The following is a 23,050-nucleotide window of genomic DNA, read 5'->3' as shown; positions in this document are numbered from 1 at the left end:
CAGTCTGGAAGAAAACACCTTTGTTGAACTCCCCAAAGTGTTCACACAAAAGAGTATCCCAGTCTCAGTGGAAAATATTCCACAACAGCACGACATTGATAAGTGGCCATACCTCAGCGAAGTAAAACTGCCTTACATTAATGCTGGAGTTGAAATTCTCATAGGTAACAAAGAGCACAGGCTCCTAGAACCATGGCGAGTGATTAACAGCAGGCACAATGGGCCATATGCAGTAAAGACTGCTCTCGGATGGACCATAAATGGACCTCTTCGAGAGTCGGTCGAGGAAGGCACATGTGACAATGAGCAAGTGAGCGTTGCAGTCAACAGAGTCTCCATCGAAAGTGTAGAACAAATGCTGATACAACAGTACAACCATGATTTTCCTGAACGGAACTGTGATGACAAAGCTGAGTTGTCACAAGAGGACTATCAGTTTTTAGACTCTGTAACTAACTCCCTGCAATTTACCGATAATCACTTCTACATCGGTCTCCCATTTAAGAAAGCAGCTATTCAAATGCCCAATAACCGAAGCGCAGCCATGCAGCGCGCACTGAACCTCAAACGGAAGTTTAAGCATAACCGCTCCTTTCACAAAGAGTATTTAAACTTCATGAATGACATGTTTGAGAAGGGTCATGCAGTCAAGGTCCCCACACCCCACCTAAGTCGACAAGACGGGCAGGTGTGGTACATACCTCACCATGGTGTGCACCATCCTCAAAAGAAAAAGCCAAGGGTAGTCTTTGACTGTGCTGCTAGCTATCAGGGAATATCATTAAATAGCGAGCTTCTGCAGGGACCCGACCTGACAAACTCACTCATTGGGGTGCTCGCACGCTTTAGACAAGAAGAAGTTGCCATGATGGCAGATGTGGAAGCCATGTACTATCAGGTCAGAGTTCCGGAAAAGGACACAGACTTGTTGCGTTTCCTGTGGTGGCCGAACGGAGACGTGAGTCAGGACTTGGTTGAGTATAAAATGGTTGTTCATTTGTTTGGTGCAAAATCATCTCCAAGTGTAGCTAACTTCGCCCTTAGGAAAACAGCAGAAGAAAACCGCAGCAATGCATCTGCCGAGGCAGTCAACACAGTACTTAAAAACTTGTATGTAGACGACTGCTTGAAGTCTGTCTCTAGTCATAGTCAAGCAGTTGCGCTATATAGTAATCTCACCAAACTGTGCGCAAGTGGAGGGTTTCACCTCACCAAGTGGGCAAGTAATAGTCGTACATTGCTAGCTTCCATCCCTGAGGGTGAGAGAATTAAAGACATAAGGGACTTAGATTTGAGTAAAGACGTACTCCCTGTTGAGAGGGCTCTAGGGGTGCTGTGGTGTATTAATTCAGACACGCTCAAGTTCAAGATTAGCTTAAAAGAGCGGCCTGTGACTAGAAGAGGAATCTTGTCAGTCACTAGTTTAATTTATGACCCCTTAGGCTTCCTTGCACCAGTCATACTGCCAGCTAAGATCTTAATGCAGCAGTTATGTAAAGAGAGACTCGCTTGGGACGATGACATTCCCGAACAATTTATAAAAAGATGGAGGGCCTGGCTACACGAGTTGCATCAATTGTCTGAGTTTAGTGTAGCAAGATGCGTAAAACCAGTTGACTTTGGAGTCACAAATACAGCACAACTTCACCACTTCTCAGATGCAAGTGAAATGGGATATGGAGTTGTCTCATATATTAGGTTAGTAAATGCTGATGGACTTACACACTGTGCATTCATGATGGGGAATTCTCGCGTAGCGCCCTTGAAACAAACTACTATCCCCCGAATGGAATTGACAGCGGCAGTGGTCGCCGTAAACAACGACAAAATGCTGAAAGGTCAACTGGAAATAGAACTGCTGGACTCTGTGTTTTGGACCGACAGCACAACTGTTTTGAGATACATTGTTAATGAAAAACTTCGCTTTAAAACCTTTGTCGCTAACAGAATCTCCATCATACGAGAATCAACCAAGCCACAGCAGTGGAGGTACGTCAACACTTTAAAAAACCCAGCCGACGCTGCTTCCAGAGGAGTTTCCTGTGAAAAATTCATGAAAAACAACAATTGGATCCATGGTCCGCCCTTTCTTAAAACACCAGAGAGTAAATGGCCTGAAAACATTCACGATCTGTCGACGAAAGAGGATGACATTGAGATTAAACACTCAGCCTCAGCGAATCTCGTAAAAACTACAGAGAGCACAGATGCCGTGAGTAAACTGATTAACTATCACTCCGACTGGTATAAGTTAAAAAGATCCGTTGCCTGGATTCTTTGCGTTAAAGACATGCTTAAACAGAGAACGAAAAGGATTAAGGGACAGGCAAACAACTCAATAATAGAAAACCATAAGTCTCTAACAATTAAGGACTTAACAAGGGCAGAAAACGAAGTCATTAAGTTCGTTCAAAACCAAAAATTCAAAGACGAAATTTCCATGTTACAAAAGGGTAATGCTTCCGTAAAAAGAAACAGTTGTCTCTCCAAACTAGATCCAGTACTGCAGGATGGAGTGCTAAGAGTAGGAGGACGTCTTGGTAGGTCTGCAATGCCTGAGCATGCAAAACACCCTGTCATTATACCCAAAGACTCACACATTACAACCCTAATCTTAAGAAACACTCACGAACAGGTCGGACATTGTGGAAGGAATTATATGCTTTCAAAATTGCGGCAGAAATACTGGATTCCGACAGCAAATTCCCTTGTGAGAAAGTTTCTGTCCAGTTGTGTGACATGCAGAAAGATCAGAGCGAAGAATAGTGAACAAAAAATGTCAGAACTGCCACGCGATAGAATAACACCAGATCACCCACCGTTCACTAACGTAGGGGTAGACTACTTTGGACCCTTCGAGGTCAAACGGGGTAGAAGTAATGTTAAAAGATATGGCGTATTGTTTACTTGTCTGACAACAAGAGCCGTGCACATTGAAGTCGCGCAGTCATTAGATACAGACTCCTGCTTAAATGCTATTCGACGCTTCATGTGCAGAAGAGGCCAGGTGTCAGTTATGAGAAGTGATAATGGAACAAACTTCATAGGCGCTGAGACTGAATTGCGTAAAGCTATCCAACAGTGGAATCAGTCAAAAATTGAAGGCGTCCTCATGCAAAAGGGGATACAATGGATATTTAATCCTCCTGCTGGGTCTCACTTCGGTGGAATATGGGAAAGGCAGATAAGGTCAGTTAAAAAAATCTTGAGGTCTGTACTAAAAGAACAAACACTAAACGACGAGAGCTTGCACACATTCCTGTGTGAGGTGGAAGCTATAATAAATGACCGTCCCCTTACCACCGCTACAGACGATCCCACAGACCTGGAGCCCCTGACACCTAACCACCTGCTGCTGATGAAAAAACAGCCAAACTTGCCTCCTGGTCTTTTCAAAAAAGAGGACACTTACGCACGACGCAAGTGGAAGCAAATTCAGTATCTTGCCGACCTATTCTGGAAGCGATGGGTGCGTGAATACTTGCCCTTGCTTCAGGAGCGCCAAAAATGGTCTCAGGTGAGAAAAAACCTCTCGATTGGAGACGTAGTTCTAATAATTGATGAGTCTTCTCCAAGAAATTCATGGGTCGTTGGACGGATCACGAAAGTGTTCCCTGATAAAAAAGGACTTGTGAGGCGTGTACTGGTCAAAACTAAAACCAGTACCCTGGAAAGACCCATCGATAAGCTGTGCCTGATATGTGAAATGGACTGTTAATTACCTTATAAAGTAGTCATGTTCCTTCATGTCATGTTTAAAGTGCTAAGAAAGTTAATTTTAAAGTGTTAAGAAAGTTAATTCAAATTTTAATCCAATAGTAAATGTTGTGGCCCAATCGTAAAAAAAAAAAAAGGGAAAAAACAACAAAACAAAAATGTGTGTAATTGTCAGTCTTCCTGCCTGTCAATTAGGGGCTGGAAATGTAAGGGCCATAGTTCATTCTTGTGATTTGTTGTTATGTTTATCCTATTTCAGTTTATTAGTTAAAGCATTAAGCATTAAGTATCATAAATATAATTTGTATTGTGACATCATTTCATGTGTTGTTCTGTGACATCATCCCACAGTTATACAGTTCCATGTCTATCACGCACGTAAGTTGTAGTTGTTGTTAAGACACGGAAGGATACAGAAAGATGTGGAGCACACAAGCTTTTGACCGTGAGACAGTAAGCTAAAAAGAATACAGTAAAATAAGTTGTTGTAACTGTAATCTATCGAAGCTACAGAACACAGCAAGCGACTTGTCGTGACTACAGTGGATTTATGCAAGAAACTGTAACAACCGTTGTTTTTTGATGTTGAAAATAAACGAGAGACAAAGGAATCAACGAAACGTCTGATGTCGTCAGTGACACTGTGTAACTAAAGACACGCGTCAGAACTTGTGAATAACATGCACCTACACACCCTGCAGATTTCCAGGATGGAAGAGTGGTCCGAGACCTTATATGCCACAATTCATTCTTGGATTAATTCAGCCACCACCACCACAAAAAATAAAATAAAATAAAATGAAATAAACACAAGTCACAACACTTTATTTGGTCTTCTTTATTTCCTAAAAATTAAAAAGCAACTGGTAAATTTCTATATTCTTTAAAAACTTTTATATAATCCACAGATCACAATACACACCTTACCTGTAGCTTGTGTTTCAGGATCTCTATCTCTATATCGGACTTTAGGATCTGTCGATCCAAGTATATCATTTCTTTATTGTTTTTTTTTTATTTGCTTAAGTAGATGCAGTCTACATAACTCCTTTACGGGTAACTGAAAATACAGTAGTTTAGGGTTACATCATGTTGTACATTAAATAAAACTCTGGCATTTACTGTACATCACTGAACTGTGTTCAACTGCGCAAAACTCTGGAGGGTGGTGATGGGGGAATACAATAATACGTTTATACTTGAATATACTTACATTCTATAGGTTACTGGACACAAAAATGATAAAATTGTTTGATGTCTACAGACATAACATTACCTCTATAGGCCTTTCTGTATCAGCAGAAATAGTGTCATCATCCCCTACATCCTGAGAAGAAGAGCATTTGGTTGAGCACACTTTATAATATTACTTAGCCTACTCAATACACCAGAAATTAGGACACTTACAACTGCCGGGGGTTCTGATAAGACAGGAGGCTCCAAAACGCAGATATTGCCATCAGAATCTATTGACACCAATTCAAAAATGAAAGATATAAATATGTATGTGTGTGTGTGTGTAGCCCTCACACAGTTTATGTAGGCACTTGTGTCCTGTGGAGTGACTGGCTCTGATGAACACCCTGCAGGAATTCCCTCAGCCACTGGCCTTCCAGTGTTTAAATTCAGGGCCATCTCCTCAGCATTTGTAAGTGGTGGCTGTTTTGCAAGCCTCTGCCTTCTTTCTGTTGGCTGAAGAGACGTCAAATAAAACAAAAATAGCACTGTATAAAAACAGCATTACACATGTATTGTCATGTACATACTAAATGTCATTTGCAAAGAAAAACTACATCCATCACATGCTCAAACCTTACCTGATTGAATTATGTTTTTATATTTCATTTTCAGCTGCTGCCATGTTCTTTTAATACCTACAGGATTGCACCTACATGACAATTACAATTAGATTCAATAACATTTTAAATTTTACCTTTGATATAACTGCAAAAAAAAAAAATAATAATTAGCTTCAATTCACTGACCTTCAACAGGAACATGTACTGTAACTAGAGTAATGGGATTATTACTCGTTCTAAAAACTATTTTTTAGTACTGCTAACGTTCTAAAGGTTATATGCATTCTTGTTTTTTCAAATTTGTTGTAGAAACTATGCAGTACCCTATTTTATGTAATTTAATGCAATTTCATCTGAAATTACTTTACAGTTATGGCCAGTTCTCAACATTTTCAAGTGAAAAGTCAATAAACGTCACACATTACTTATTATACTGAAATATTTAAATACTTTAAATGTAAACTTACGCATTAACTTGAGCAGCTATGTTTTCCCACACTACCTGTCTCTGTTTCGCCAATGCAGTGGTGTTACTTTTTTTATTTTTTTTTATATGTGCTTATAATTGCTGTAAGTTTGCATGAGCATATCAAGTTCAGCTGGGTAAAAAAATGCCGATTTTTTCTGCTGTTGCCATGGTGACTCGTAATATCTGGCCTCCATTGATAATGGCTTTTTATAGTCGAGGTGTACTTGCTTAACTCTGAGTTAGTTTACTCAGAGTTGACTGACCTTACTCAGATCAGCTGTTTTGAAACCGAAAACTCTGAGTTTTTAATGTCTGGGTCAATTAACTCAGAGTTCAAGTTTAAACTCCGAGTTGTTTGAACCTCCTTTCTGAAACAGGCCCCAAATGATATGCTCTTTAGCAGACGTCTCCGCGACATACCTGTGCTATCTGGGTGGCTTATTACTAATAAAAATTATTTAAATTTAACCCCTGGGTCTTAATTACAAAATCAGCCAACGCCGTAAACAGATGACACAACAAATTATAAACTCTGAAAAGTTCATTTGAACATTCAAAAATATATACAAAAAACATAAATATAAAAACAATCACCAATTATTGTTAAAGCCAGCCCATGGCTATTCAGGATCAAGTTTACAGGGTTTAGACTTCTCAGTCTTTCGTTAATTTTACTTCTAACTCGAAATCAATATGGCTTATTAAATATGCACTGCTTTATTGGACATGGCTATTTTGTAATGTTCAGCAAAATAAATTCAGCAAGACATTCTCCACTGAGATTTTTCACCTTACCTTCTCACCTTACCTTTTTATAACCCTTTATATAGAAGGATTGTGATTTCCGGATTTTTGACAGTTTGACCACACATACAATACACAGATACCAAACATGCCTACAACGATGTATTAAAAAAAGCGACTTCAATACAAAGTCTGTAAATTGTGAGTAACAATTGAGAACAACAACTATTCTAATGTTATCTTTGTCGGTAAATGTGTCTTTGGGGTTAACAGAGCTAACATTGCATTCTGGGCTAGCAAAGGAAACATTGCTTTGTTGTTAACAGTGCTTACTTTGCTTTCGGGGCCAACAGAGCTAACATTGCTTTGGGGCCAACAGAACTTACCAGGCCTTTGGGGTTACCAGAGCTAACATAGTTATTAGAGCCTTTGGAGTTAACAGAGCTTACATTGACTTCAGGGCTAACATAGCTCACAGGGTTTTGGGGATTAACAGAGGTAACATGGCTAACGGTACCTTTGGGGTTAACAAAGCTTACAGAGCTAACATTGCCTTTAAGTTAACAAAGCTAACAGTGCTAACAGGGTTAACATCACTAGCAGAGAGTTCTGCTGTACAAAAAAGACAGGCAGACAAGTATAGTACATGATACACTGATTACATAAAAGCGGTTAAGCTTATTTTTAGTTTGGTTTGGGCAATATCATGGCATTCCCTAGGCCCAATACGTGTCACTGCCAAGGACTACTCAACCATTCTGGAGGACCCTGTAGGGTTTTAACTGGGTCAGGAGTGAATTGAATCTTTACCAATTCGGGTTAGTTTAATTAAACTGAATAAAATTTATACACGGTATAAATTCATACACTTACCAATTTGTGAATCTTACCAATTCTGTTTATCCTGCAACCGACGATGATAATACAAAAATAAGGAATTTACCAATTTATGAGCAAGGTAATGTAATATCTGGGCAAATGTTTAAACTTTAATACATGACCAAGACAACAGTCCTTTATAAAGAAACAAGAATTTATTTGGCTGATCTACAATACATGTAACTACGCTACTTAATCACACACACACGCACACAAACAATTCAGAGGGTCAAAGTTAATGGAGTTCTAACAAGCTAACAAACCAAAGCCTGCTCTGTAAGTGTTATGGCTAGTTCAGGGATGATAACCCAAAGACGCAAAGATCATTCCGGAGACCAGGGATGTTGAGGCCAACAGACTTTATTCTTCCCAGAATATACATTTATTGTAGCTGAGCAGTTTCTTTTCACAGGAAAAGCTCTTGTTTCTTCTATGATGCACGCTTATACACGTTTATATGAAACTTCTTCAACATCCTGTTCCCACCAACACAATACCTCCGTTCTTATTCTAACAAGATGCTTCAATACATAGGTTTACTCATTCCCACAAGACACAATGCTCTTATGCATGTTCATCTTGTGGCTAAAGGAAACATCACTCACTCAATTGGACAGCTTGCACTAAATTGTTCCCTACATATAAAATATAGCTGATTAAACATTATCTGTTTAGGTACACAATTCGTGATTTATATTTTGTGGTTAAATCACTACATTAGCACAGAAGACAGGACTAACCCTGTATTTTAGGCTAACAGTGTCTTTGGGCCTTTGAACAGGGTTAACAGTGATGACATGGCTAACAGTGTCTGTTTGGTTCTGCCCCTTTAAGAATGCGATGCTTTAAAGCGTACATGATTCTAAATTATTCAGATGGAAAAGAGTCGATTCATAGCACATAATTCATGTTGCGGATAAGACGTTAAACTATCTAATTAACAACAAATTGCTTTACATTTTTTATTCTTTTCTGATCCCAGTGTGGTAAGCATATTTTATTGTTGTTTACAATTCATTTGTGGTTTATGTTGAGGTTAATTGAGTTCGCTGTGGATAATTAGCATCTTAACGCCAAATGTGACGCAGTTGCTATTTAACTATGATTATAGGCTTATTCAGTTTTTATTAAAAGGCGAAAATGTTTTAAAGATGTCTGATAGTGTATTTTGAGATATTAAAGCTAAAGCCTAATGTTTAAGAGTTTATATTGAAGGATTGTGATTTCCTAAATTTATATTGGGATACAGTATTCTAAGTGAAATTTTTGTTATTTCGTTACAGTTTGACCACACATACAATATACAGATACCAAACATGCCTACAACGATGTATAAAAAAACGCGACTTCAATACAAAGTCTGTAAATTGTGAGTTCTGCAAAAAGGAATTAAAAGGAAAGAAACAACAACTATTCTAATGTTATCTTTGTAGATAACATTAAAGTCAAATACGTTGGGATAAAGTTAAGATGATGATTTACAGTTAAAGAAGACTGGTAACAACATGGATGAAGATTCAGTGCTAAGTGCAATGACTGAAGATTATAACCCAAATCTTAAGTCAACGAAGAGGTGCAAAAGCTGCGGTAACATGCTTGATGACTTAGATAACAACAGCCATGAACTATAGAAAAAAAGCAGAAAAGAAGCTGGCTGCTCTAGATAAAGCAGTAGTTCGATTTAGTGAAGTTCATGATATTTACCATAAAACATTAGAGGATGATGATGAACTGGATGCGTCTAAAGGCTATTTAACATTAGTCCTGTAAGAAGCCCAGGCTCAGTAAGAAGCCCAGGCTCAGTAAGAAGCCCAAAACAACCAGAACCAGAACCCTGCTACAGTGTGTGGTTCAGTGGTTCAGTGGTTCAGTGGTTAAGTTTCAGTCTGAGACAGAAAAAAACAAATGTTTGTGCCAGTGCAGTCTAAAGCTGTCCTTTTGAATATTGTCTTTTTGAATATCATGCTGTAGGGAAGCCGGAAATGCTGTAGGTGACGTCAGACGCCGGAGACTTGGCGGAAAAACTGAATGAACAGCGAGGACAACGAGGAAGATTTAGAAACTCTCCTGGGTTACATCGACCTGTGCTACGATAGCATAGTCATGAAGAAAGCACAGTTAGTAGGTTCCCCAGCTAAAAGTGAGACGCCGTCTTCCAAAAGAATTCGGCCGGCAGACTCTCCTGAAACGGCATCGCCGACAGGGAAAAGTTTTACTGACATCTTGGATTCAATCGACAAGCGGTTGTCCAGCTTCGACGCGAGGTTGTCCCTGGTCGAGATCCTGCACCGTGAATTCCAGGCCCTGAAAGAATCACTGGAATTCAGCCAGCAGCAGGTGTCTACACTCGCTGCTGAAAACGCACTGCTGCGGGACTCGGTCAAGTCTCTAAATGATAATGTAACCCATCTGAACGAAGAAAATAAAAAAATAAAAGAGACCGTCATAAATCTTCAATCTCGCAGCATGAGAGAAAACTTGGTGTTTTCCGGTATCCCGGAATCTGCTGAAGAAAACGCAGAGGCTACGATTAAAACCTTCATGAAAACGTATCTGAAGCTTCCGGAAGACACCGTGGAAAACATCACCCTCGAAAGAGTCCATCGGCTGGGTGCGAAAAGACCTGGAGCTCCGAGGCCGCGTCCTATCGTGGCCAAATTTGGATTCTTCAAACAGAAAGAGCAGGTGAAAAGTCGCGGCAGGGAGTTAAAAGGAACGGACTTTAGCGTAAACGACCAGTTTCCCAAAGAGATCCTGGAACGGCGCAAAATTCTGTTTCCAATTCGACGCTCTCTAATCCAGAAGGGCTCCCGAGCGGTCATCGCCGTGGATCGTCTCTACGTGAACGGCCAGCTCTACCGCGACTCCAGTACAACTCCCTGGCTTTACTAACACCATTCCAGATAAGAATCCGCTATATTTCTTATATTTCTTCGTTTTTCTTCCAGTAATCGAATTTGATATGTTACCACGATACCGTCAGTCTCTACAGCGTTTAAATGTGGTTATATAAATGTTTTTCTTTCTGTCAAGTTTCTTATTCTTTTTTTTTTTTTTTTTAGTATTTTTCATGCATCCCCTCCTGTTTTCTACTTTCCCCCTTCTGCTGTCTTTCTTAATACTAACCTCTCTCACTGTACTGATCACCCGCCTTATTTACACACACACACACACACACACAGCACTTTATATCTTTACACATCGGCACGGCACGACCAAATATACATTCACTCAGCGTCAATACTACCACACCGTACTCTTAGCGCACACAGACATACAGGACATACTGTATTCACACACACACACACACACACACGCTCGCTCATATTTCATTCATCTAAGCTTCACAGACAGCAGGCAATACTAGCTACACACACACATCCATGGGTGCACTAAGGCTTGTCACATGGAATGTGAATGGAGCTGGCTCCAGAGAGAAAAGATTAAAAATATTCTACCAACTTAAAAGACTACAAGCAGACGTTGTTTTATTACAAGAGACTCATAGACCTGCCACAGCTATAGATGAACTTAAAACAGCTGAGTTCCCTAATGTGTTCGCAGCCTGCTATAACTCTAGGCAAAGGGGGGTAGCAATTTTATTACATAAAAATGTTACATTTACAGTACTCAACACAGTTATAGACCCAGAGGGTAGATATCTAATCATTAAATTATCTATATTTAATAAAAAGTTATGTATTGCCAGTATATATGGTCCAAATGTTGATGACCCCTCCTTTTTCCACACTTTTTTTACTGCACTTTCTGAACATCTAGACTGTACACTGATTCTTGGTGGAGACCTCAACTTTGGACTAAATAAGGAAAGGGACAGGCTCAGCACAGCTGGAACTCAGCGTAATTGGGAATCCACTAATATAGTTAAACAGTACATGAGCGACTACGGACTTTGCGATGCATGGCGATCTCTTCACCCCAACTGTAGAGAATATACTTTTTTTTCAAAAGTTCATCACAGTCACTCTCGTCTGGATTATTTTTTAGTCAGCAGCTCACTGCTGGGTGACATTTCAGACACAGAAATACACACCATAGCTGTCAGCGACCATGCTCCTGTATCTTTAACTTTAAAAAACAAGAAGGACACTCCACCAAGTAAAAACTGGAGATTTAATACATCATTGCTTAAAGATGAAGATTTTATTAATTATTTTAAGAAAGAATGGGCTTTATATCTAGACTATAACGACCAGCCTGGAACTTCAGCATCTGTTCTCTGGGAAGCAGGCAAAGCTGTGATGAGAGGTAGAATAATCTCATTCTCATCACATAAAAAGAAAAGAGAAAATAAACATATTCAGGAATTAGAAGAAACAATCAAATCTCTAGAAGAAGCTTATGTATCCTCTCAGGAGAAGGAAATATTGAAGAAAATATGTAAAGCAAAACTAGAATTAAATGAAATTATTGATAAAAATACTCAGTTCTTAGCACAAAGACTCCGCTGGCAAAACTTTGAATATGGTAACAAATCTGGTAAATTCCTAGCTAACCAGTTAAAAATAAATAAAGAAAAAACAACTATATATGCTGTTAAAAACTCAACTGGAGACACAGTATATGACCCTGAAAGAATAAACAATACTTTCAGGGACTTTTATGAATCTCTTTATTCACCACAGATGAACCCGTCTAAAGAAGAAGTTGACCAGTTTCTTGATCATATAACTCTTCCGAAATTATCGGACAACCAAGCGATGGCATTGGATTCTCCACTGACATCAGATGAACTCCAGGAAGCCTTGAACAGTATGCCCAATAAAAAGGCTCCAGGTCCAGACGGCTTCCCAGCGGAATTCTATAAAGAATTTTGGACAATTCTGGCACCAACATTCAACAGAATGTTGCAGGAATCTAAGGAAAATGGTAGACTCCCGCCAAATATGAATTCTGCTAACATTAGTCTCTTACTAAAACCAGGCAAAGATCCGGTACTGCCTAACAGCTACCGTCCAATATCACTTATTAATGTTGACATAAAAATAATCTGCAAAACGCTCTCAAAAAGAATAGAGAAGGTAACCCCTCTCATAATCCATCCAGACCAAACTGGTTTCATAAAAGGAAGGCACTCCTCAACTAATACGCGCAGATTACTTAACCTGATAGACTATTCATGTAATAAAAACCTTGAAATTACAATATTGTCTCTAGATGCAGAAAAGGCTTTTGATAGGGTTAATTGGAATTTTTTATTTGCAACTTTACACAAATTTGGTTTTGGAAACTCCTTCATAAACTGGTTAAAAATATTATATAATTCTCCAACAGCATGTGTCAGGACAAATGACCAAACATCCTCCAGCTTCCATCTTAAGAGGGGCACCAGGCAGGGATGCCCTCTCTCCCCTTCACTTTTTGCAATTTTTATTGAACCACTAGCAGCAGCTATTAGACAGACTATAGCGATTAAAGGCATTAAATGCAAGAATATAGAACATAAAATTAGTCTTTACGCAGATGATGTGTTACTTTTTCTCCAACATTCACAAACCACTCTCTCTGAGGTAATTACATTAATAAACTCTTTTTCAAGAATCTCAGATTATTCAATAAACTGGTTAAAATCTACTGTTCTTCCGATTAACTGCTCCTTTCAGTCCTCCTCCTCCACTCCACTACAATCTGGAAATATTAAGTATTTAGGTATTAATGTCTCACCTAGGCTCGCAGATTTAACAAAATTAAACCACATCCCACTCTCAAAGACGATAGAAGATGATCTAACCAGATGGAAGTCTCTACCCATATCACTCATGGGAAGGGTAGCTTCAATAAAAATGATGGTTTTGCCAAGAATTAATTACCTATTTGCAATGATCCCAAGCAAACCGTCATCTGACTGGTTTAGATCTCTAGACTCCTCCATCTCTAAATTCCTTTGGAAAGGTAAACCCCCGCGTATTAGCTTAAAAACACTACAAAAGGCCAAGGACAAAGGAGGTCTAGATCTGCCGAACTTTCACCACTATTTCTTAGCCAACAGGCTTCAACATTTATCAGGGTGGTTAAAACACACCCTCTTAGATGAGGCTTGGCTAGATGTAGAACAGGCACTATGCAATAATATAGAGATTTCAGATCTACCATTCATTAGCTCAAACATCAAACGACATGTTTGCTTCAAAAGTATCAGTATCAGCTCCTCTCTGACAGCATGGTGGGAGTTTCTTAAAATGACTGAGTCTTCACTAATCCCATGCAAACGCACTCCCATATGGAACAACCCTGACATAGTACAAAACAATAATATGATAAACTTCAGGGACTGGGGTGGTAAAGGTATTAAATACTTGGAACATATATTCGAAGGGACAGATTTTATTCCTTTTGATATATTGGTCAATCAATATGGGATGAACAAGAACAGATTTTTAGAATATCAACAAGTTAAATCTATAATAAAAAAGAAATTTAATTCCGATCGTATCAAATTACAAATACCACCAAGAGTGGCAGAATTCCTTAACCTCAGGACCCCCAAATTATTATCTAAAATATATAGGACACTATCCAAAATAGATGAATCAGTATCGATTCCTATTGCAAAATGGGAGGCAGATTTATCAGTCAGCTGGGACCACAATTTCTGGTCTCAGATATGTTTAAAACCTTTTAAACTAATTAGAAATCCCAGTTTACAATTAATACAATACAAAATTCTGCATAGAGTGCACTACACAGGTCATCGGATGTTCCGGATGGGTCTTACAGCTTCTAACAACTGCTCACACTGCCAAAACAACACACCTGACAATTACATACATGCTCTATGGTTCTGTCCACCTGTTCAGAAATTCTGGTATGAGATTTGTGAAGACTTATCAAAGTGTCTTAAATGTTCCATTCTAGCCTCTCCTTCAGTTTGCTTGTTAGGTGACCTAGAGGGTGTCACTACAGAGGTCAACACAACCCACATGGCTTTCACCGCCTTATGCATTGCTAAGAAAACTGTCCTCATGAACTGGAAAAATAGAAATAATCTTAATATCAACCAATATAGAGATCGTTTGTTAGACTATATTAGTCTTGACACGGCGTCTGCTGCCACATTAGATCAATCTCTCTGGGCTCCTTTGATCGGCTCCATTACCTAGTGTGGCTGGGGGCCGCAGTTCTGTCCGGTTTTGGTCCTGGTTGCTGATGCGGCGGGGGGGCATGCTGGCCTGGGGCGTCTGGGCGTTCTCGGGGGGTGGGTTTCTTGGGGGGTCCGGCGCTGGGGCTGCGGTCCTGGCCTGGAGGGGGCGTGGGTGGCTCCTGGGTGGTGGTTTTTCCCACCCTACCGTCCGCAACGCGGCGCTGCTGGGGAGGCCCGTATCGGCGGACGTAGGTTGCCGGCCTGGCGGCCGCACCGCTCCAGGTTAGGTCCGGGGGGGGTTTGGGGTCCTGGGGGCGCTCTACCTCTGGGCTGGGGTTCCGGCTGGGCCTGGGGGGCCTGGGTCCTGGCTGGTGTGCTGCCGGGATGTGGCTTGGTGCTTGCCCTGGTGCCCGGCCCTGGGCGGGGACCTTCGACGCATCAGTGGAGCTGGGGGGCCTCTTCAGCTGGTGAGTGCGTTTCTACCATCTCTTTGCAGGGGGGGGGTCCATTACAGGAGGAGGACGGGCCTAACTTGGGTGTCTATTGTTCTATGTAGTCTGGGAGTCGACTGAATGTGGGGGTGGGAGTATTTTTATTTATTTATTAATTTTTTTTTTTTTTCCTTCTCCTTCCCCTCTGTTGTGGGGCCTGGTGGGCTGCCCCGGGCTCTGCGGTGGCCGGTGGGGCCGCTGCCATGGGCACTGGTTTGGATGGGCCTGGGCCCCCGGCCCTGGGCGGTTTTTTTTTTTTTTTTTTTTTTTTTTTGGGCAACGGGGGTGCCTATGGGGGTCAGTAGGGGAGCTGGTCCCAAGGGGGGGGTACTTGCCCCCTCCGATTATTTTCTCCCCATCCCCGATGCTTCCCTCTTCCCGCTCCATCACAACACCATACAGGTAGGGCTTTGGGGTGCGGGGGTGTTGCTGGGATGCAGGGGAGGTTTTTCTTCCCTGTCTCCTTGTAACCACCTGCATCTCAATTTTATATCACATCTTAGACACTCTAATTACTTACTGTCATGTTACACATACATATAGGGCCTTGGGGGTGGGCACACTGAATGGCGTCCAGAGGGCGGGCTGTTTAATCAGCCTTACCTCTGGTGCCAGTGCCCACTTCCCAATTTTAAGTGGCATGTAGACATTTAGGGTTACTGGGAGGGGCAGAGCTGACACGAGCTGCCGGAGGGTGGTCAGTGTTTTGCCCCTCCCTTGTTTTAAAGCACTTTAGAACAACACACACCAACACTACATTAGAGCGGGAGGAGCGAAGCGGGGGTCTTCCTTTTTTCCACACCCCCGTTCTCTATCCGCGGTCCAGGGCCGGGGGCTGAGAGGAGGAGCTGGCCGTTCGGTCGGGGTCTGGGCTGGTGGTCCTTTCCGCTGCTGCGGGGACCAGGGGGGGTCTTTCTGTCCCCACGACGGAGGGAAGTGGGTATATGGGGAATGTGAGTGTGTATACTGTCTATTTTTGTGTGTCTACATGTGTGAGTGTGTGAATATTTGTTTGTGTGTATGAGGGTGGGAATGTATGTTTGTGTATGTGTGTGCCTGGCTGTCTACGTTTAGGTGTCAGGTCAGGTCCTAGACTCCACCTCTCTCTCAACATCCCAGGCCCCCCCTGCTTTGCCACCACACACAGCTGTGGGGTGCTCCCAGCCGCTGGTGGGTTGTTGGTTTCTGGCTCCGGGGCGGGGCGCTCGGGTGAGCGCTGGCTCACCTGCGGCGGTCGCTGGGCGGAGTCTGGCTCTCCTGGCTTGGCTGGGCACCGGCTGGTGGTTGGGGGGGGCTCTGGGATCTCTGGACCCAGGGACCGGACTGCCTCGGAGTGGACGACCACCGGCGGAGCCTGCGGTCCTGTCACCACGGCCCCCTGGGGCATCTACACTGGGGCTGCTAGATGACCCCCCTCTGGGCTCTTCGCTGCCCCTTTCGGGGTGGGGGGGCTGTCCCTGCGGTGGTTCTCCTGAGACTCCTGTGCTCTGGGGGGCCTCTGGATGTCTGGGACCCGTGTCTCCGCCGTATCTGCTCCATGCCTCGCGGGACGGGACTGTGGTCCCCCACACACACTATTAAACATTTACATGGAGAAGCCCTATGAACACAAGCGCGCTCACACACACAGGTGTGCACACAAACGATCACACTGGTGTACAAACAGGTGCTCACACACACACTGTCTTTGCTGTTGATTTAAAACAAAATGTTTATTTCAAAATATTTTATTAATCAACAGGTTTTGGGATTTGTGGTTTGCCGCGAGTCGTGCAGGTGTTGGTTGTGGCTGCGGTTTCTCTGCTGTTGTGTCTTCTGTTGTTTTTTTTTCTCTTTTTCTTCGGCAGGTGCGGAAGCAAATTTTGATTGTATTCTCTCCCCCCTCCCACCCCCCCCTCTCTTTTTTTTTTTTTTTTTTTCTTCTATTTTCCCTTTTTTTTTTTTTTTTCCCCTCAATTGTTTGTGTTTATTTATTTTTATTCCCTTTTTTTTTCTTTTCTTTTTACTCTCTTCTCTTTTTTTGGTCCCCCGGTCTTGTCTGTTATAATATTGGAAAAAAAAAAAAAAAAAAAAAAATGGCTGTGAATGATGATAGAACAGCTACACATACACTCTATGTGTTATCTGTGATACTGACAGGCCGGAAAAAAAAAAAAAAAAAAAAAAAAACATTAGTCCTGTGTGATGTTCAAGACCTTCCGCACACAGCTTTGAGCTGGCTCAACGAATTTAACACTAGAAGCGTAGAGTACCAGTCATTTGACCGCAATGGGGGGAAAAAATCTAATTCCAGGACTCTCTAGATAGAGCAGGAGCAGAGATTTAGTTCAAGCCTAGGTGTGATCACAACCCCCTCTTAACGACCGTGCCAGGTGGAGATGGAGTTTCAGGTAAAGGTCGCTTGCATGCCATTGCCCCTGCTGCCTTTGCCGTTTTTTTGTGCACACATAGCTCCTTTACCAACTCCAAAATAAATCTCCTCCTGCTTATGGTCACATTCATGCACTGTTTATAATGAATATGTGCATTGATTGCAGCCAGGTCTAGGAGGTTGTAAAACGCAGCCACAGGCCAGCGCCGGGTGCCTCTCTTTACTGAATACAGCTGCGCCAACTTTAGTGCTGTTGTAGTAGGAAATTGTTTCAGGCAGTTTCTTTTCGCCATTATCAGTTGAAACTGCCTGATGCATTGTGCTCAGAACGCATACATTTTTCTTTCGTTTTGCCTGGTAAATCGTGAGCGTTATATTTCTTCCTTTCCCCAGGAAAGGCTCCACAATACGCATTACAATGGTGTCTGATAACTGCCGACCAGCCGCCCTACTGTCGTCTTTGTGATCACACCTAGCGATTTGCTTGTTCTAGGCTGTCGATCAAATATCTCTCCACTTGAAATAGAAGCACAAAAAACGCGAGACGGAGGGGCAACATGCAAGGGATTTTATGCATCTCAACACATAGTATACTAAGCTGTTTATAAAGTAGACACAGTTTTTTCATTTTGTAATCTTTCTCATGTTTACCTTGTACTGTACAATATATATATATATATATATATATATATATATATATATATATATATATATATATATACACTCAACAAAAATATAAACGCAACACCTTTGTTTCTGCTCTGATTTTTCATGAGATGGACTTAAAGATCTAAAATTCATTCCAGATACACAATATTACCATTTCTCTCAAACATTGTTCACAAATCGGTCTAAATGTGTGATAGTGAGCACTCCTGCTTTGCTGAGATAATCCATCCCACCTCACAGGTGTGCCACATCAAGATGCTGATCTGACATCATGAGTAGTGCACAGGTGTACCTTATACTGCCCACAATAAAAGGCCACCCTGGAATGTGCAGTTTTGTCTTACAGCAAAATGCCACCGATGCCACAAGCATTGAGGAAGCGTGCAATTGGCATGCTGACAGCAGGAATGTCAATCAGATCTGTTGCTCGTGCATTGAATGTTCATTTTTTCACCATAAGCCATCTCCAGAGGCGTTTTAGAGAATATAGCAGTATATCCAACTGGCCTCACAACCGCAGACCCCCTGTAACCACACCTGCCCAGGACCTCCACATCCAGCAGGTTAACCTCCAAGATCGTCTGAGACCAGCCATTCAGACAGCTGCTAAAACAATTGGTTTGCATAACCAAACAATTTCTGCACAAACTGTCAGAAACCGTCTCAGGGAAGCTCAACTGCATGCTCGTTGTCCTCATCGGGGTCTTGACCTGACTCCGGCTCGTCACCGTAACAGACTTGAGTGGGCAAATGCTCACATTCAATGGCGTCTGGCACGTTGGAGAGGTGTTCTCTTCACGGATGAATCTGGGTTTACATTGTTCAGGGCAGATGGCAGACAGCGTGTGTGGCGTCGTGTGGGTGAGCGCTTTGCTGATGTCAATGTTGTGGATCGAGTGGCCCATGGTGGTGGTGGGGTTATGGTATGGGCAGGCATCTGTTATGGACGAAGATGCACAGGTACATTTTATTGATGGCATTTTGAATGCACAGAGATACCGTGATGAGATCCTGAGGCCCATTGTTGTGCCATACGTCCATGAACATCACCTCATGTTTCAGCAAGATAATGTATGGCCCCATGTTGCAAGGATCTGTACACTGTTTTTGGAAGCTGAAAATGTCCCAGTTCTTGCATGGCCACTCACTCACCGGACATGTCACCCGTTAAGCATGTTTGGGATGTGCTTGACTGGCGTATACGACAGCGTGTACCAGTTTCCACTAATATCCAAGAACTTCGCACAGCCATTGAAGAGGAGTGGACCAACATCCACAGGCCACAATTGACAATCTGATAAACTCTATGCGAAGAAGATGTGTTGCACTGCATGGGGCAAATGGTGGTCACACCAGATACTGACCGGTTCTGAGTCCCCAGGCCCCAATAAAGCAAAAAAATGCACATTCCAGGGTGGCCTTTTATTGTGGGCAGTCTAAGGTACACCTGTGCACTACTCATGACGTCAGATCAGCATCTTGATGTGGCACACCTGTGAGGTGGGATGGATTATCTTACTCACTATCACACATTTAGACTGATTTTGTGAACAATGTTTGAGAGAAATGGTAATATTGTGTATCTGGAATGAATTTTAGATTTTTAAGTCCATCTCATGAAAAATCGGAGCAGAAACAAAGGTGTTGCGTTTATATTTTTGTTAAGTATATATATATATATATATATATAGCTCCCTGCCATGGATTGCCCCCCCCCACATAATAGCTATCAAATATTATATTAAAACATAAATTCATAGGTTTATTATTATCAAATATTATATTACTATTATAATAAACTTTAGGCACGCCGTCAATTTAAGAGACAGCCGTCAATTCTTGTATAAGGTTTATTTTGTAACACATTTATATTTCAGGGGTTTGTCATGAATATGCAAATAAATAATTATATATAATAAAATAAATATTTTTATAATAAAAAATTGGACGAAACTAATTTTATTGTAAAATAAACAATATAAAAGTATACATGTTTTATTTGAAAAAAAATATTGATATTTCTATTTTTTCATATACATTTATTTTTATATTGCTTATTTTATTGTCTCATGTAATTTGTAAACCAAAACCCTATGAATTTCTGTTCTAATATAATTTTTGATAGTGATTATGAAGGGGGGGCAATCCTTGGCAGGGGGGCATTTCAGCGCATAACACATGGTAAAAATAAAAGTGCAAAATTTCTCTCGCAATTTTTCCATTTCGTCAATCAATCGGAGGGGTTGTGATCAGTGTTTCTACTGTCGATGCATATCGCCTTTTAAACCAACCGGCTATACTTATCATCAACAACAGGTCTGCTCGAAGAACCAACTTAGCAACATCGTAATTAGCACAATGATCTTATCTTAGATGTGTCAAGTGACGAATGAAGAACGGACCCAAGGTGCTAAACAAGAACTAGGAGACTACACAGGCTAGGAGAATTCACAGGTTAGGGTATAAAGCATAACAGGTTAGGAGCTAAACATAACTGGGGTTAAACAAAAACATAAGAAACCCAAAACAGGACGAAACACAAACAACTTAAATAACAGAAACAGAAAAGGAACTAAACAGACCAGGAGTCAAGGGAGAAAGGGCTTGACACAGAGACATAAAGAATTCACAAAAGGTAACTTAACAGATGCACGACAAAGGGCCAACTAAAACACAGGACTATTTATAATGAAACTAATGAGCCACCTCGGTTCAGGTGAGCGCTCCAATCACCTGACCGAGGTGCACTCTGGGAAATGGAGTTTAACTTAGAAAGGAAACAAAGGAAACAAAATGGAGTCTCTGCGGATGGCGCCCTCTGGTGGTATGCCGTGACACTGGCAGAGAAAAGAAAAGAACTGCAAGCACTAATCAAGAAGGTTGGGCAAGGTGGACACACTGCGTCACTGTTCATTCCACAGCCCAAAAAATAAATACATAAAAATAATTATAAGACAGAGCAGTGTTTCTGTGTAGAGCAGTGTGTGTGTGTGTGTGTGTGTGTGTGTGAAGGGGAGAGGAGGGCTATGTGTGTGTGAAGGGGCAATCAAGTGCAGACTGATACAAAGAGAGAGAAAATGAATCTTTCCCCTCTTTAATAATACTTGCTTTTGCTTTGCCTGCGCACACACGTGTGTTATAATAAATCGTACATGTGCACTGTACACACACGCATACAAACACAAAATAAAATATGTTTTACGCGCACACACGCAGTCACAGTGTTATAGTAAACAGGAGAGGCGTGTACGGATGTTAATTATCCGAGTTAGAGGTGCACTAAGACAGAGGAGGGAAGACGATTACCCACAATTTCGCAGTGCAAGAAATAGAAAAAACATTGGCTTAGTTGATCACGTGACGCTCTGCGTCGAAACAAGAAGCGCGTGCGTGCTATATGATACTCGGTACTTGTAAACGAAAACATGCTTGTTTTTTAAGTCAAAATTTATTACAAATATTTGCTCGTCTTGCGGACCACCCGCAAACCCCGCTACTAGCAATCCGTGGTTCCACTGTACTTATATTAGTAAGCATGTGTGCATGCAAGAGTAAAAGAAAGAGAGAGAGGGAGAGAGAAAGAGAGAGGGAGAGACACACACACACAAACACACCTGAATTAAGGGTCAGGGTTCATACGGCAAAACCACTGTTTAAGGAGCTTCGTAGGGTCAACACAGTCTGGAAGTTTTTGCCACTTTAGACAATCATCATATTGAACCCAGTTTTAATCTGGTTCCTCCCTATAAGTGCAAACAAACACTCAAATCCTTCAAACAATGAACCACTGAACTCCACTAGCAAATAAAGCAAGGACATTGGGACACATGAACCCATAACAGCTCTAATAACTTCGAAGAATAAAATAACTAAAAATAAATACTACTAGATTGCATGTCAAAGCAAATGATTATGCACATTTTATATTTAAATGCAGAACCTTCTTGCTTATTCTGTTTCCATCCACCCCCTTAGAGTTCTGTCTGCATAACTTAAATAAAAATAAAATAAGATATTTAAAAGAAAACCAGGCCAGGATAAAGCAGTTACAACCAGTGTTGCATTTTTTAATGCACATATTTCACAAACCTTAGATTTAAGTAGATTTAAGTATTTTTAACGGTGTTGTACTTATAGATTATTAAAGATTACTTGAAGCCCTCTGAACTGCTAGAATTTTCCTTTAAAATCTATTTGCATATAACTATAAATGTTTTCAATGTAATGATAGTAAAATTGGTGTATGTTTTTAGAAGCTAAAAATTGTTTAAATTAAAGCATTTCATGAAAAAAAGAAAACATTTTTACTCGCTAAAAATCTGTAGTGCCTGTAACCATGTCTAATTCATGTTGCAAAATTTTAACAGTTTTGCATTTTAGAATAATAAATTTTTTTTCAGGTTTGTCTTTTAACGTAAAATCAGCCAAGTTTCATCTGAATGACAAATAAGATTATTGAGATATTTTAATTTTTAAAAAGGTACGGACACTACACCTAAATAAAACATTTTTTAATCACCAATACCGTATTTTGGCAGATACTATTCTAAGAGTACTTTCTTAATAAATCAATCAATAAATAGCATATTTGTGACCCAAGAAATAAAAAGTAAAGAAATAAAATACATGAGTCTTGCTTTTTGTGTGAGTGTAATTGTGTGTTTTTAAGAGAGCATTTTTAAGCTTACATAATATCTTCGAAATATTCAGTGTTGTTTTTCTGGTGTCTGTACCGGACTTCCTTCCAGTAGTCCTCAAGCTTGTAACCTACTGCTACGTACCATGCTGCTACATTCAGTATTGTTTTGC

Source organism: Clarias gariepinus, chromosome 5 (genome assembly GCF_024256425.1).
Source record: "Clarias gariepinus isolate MV-2021 ecotype Netherlands chromosome 5, CGAR_prim_01v2, whole genome shotgun sequence".
Lineage (NCBI taxonomy): Eukaryota > Metazoa > Chordata > Actinopteri > Siluriformes > Clariidae > Clarias > Clarias gariepinus.
The sequence above is the reverse complement of the archived record's forward strand: the minus strand, read 5'-3'. Positions refer to the sequence as shown.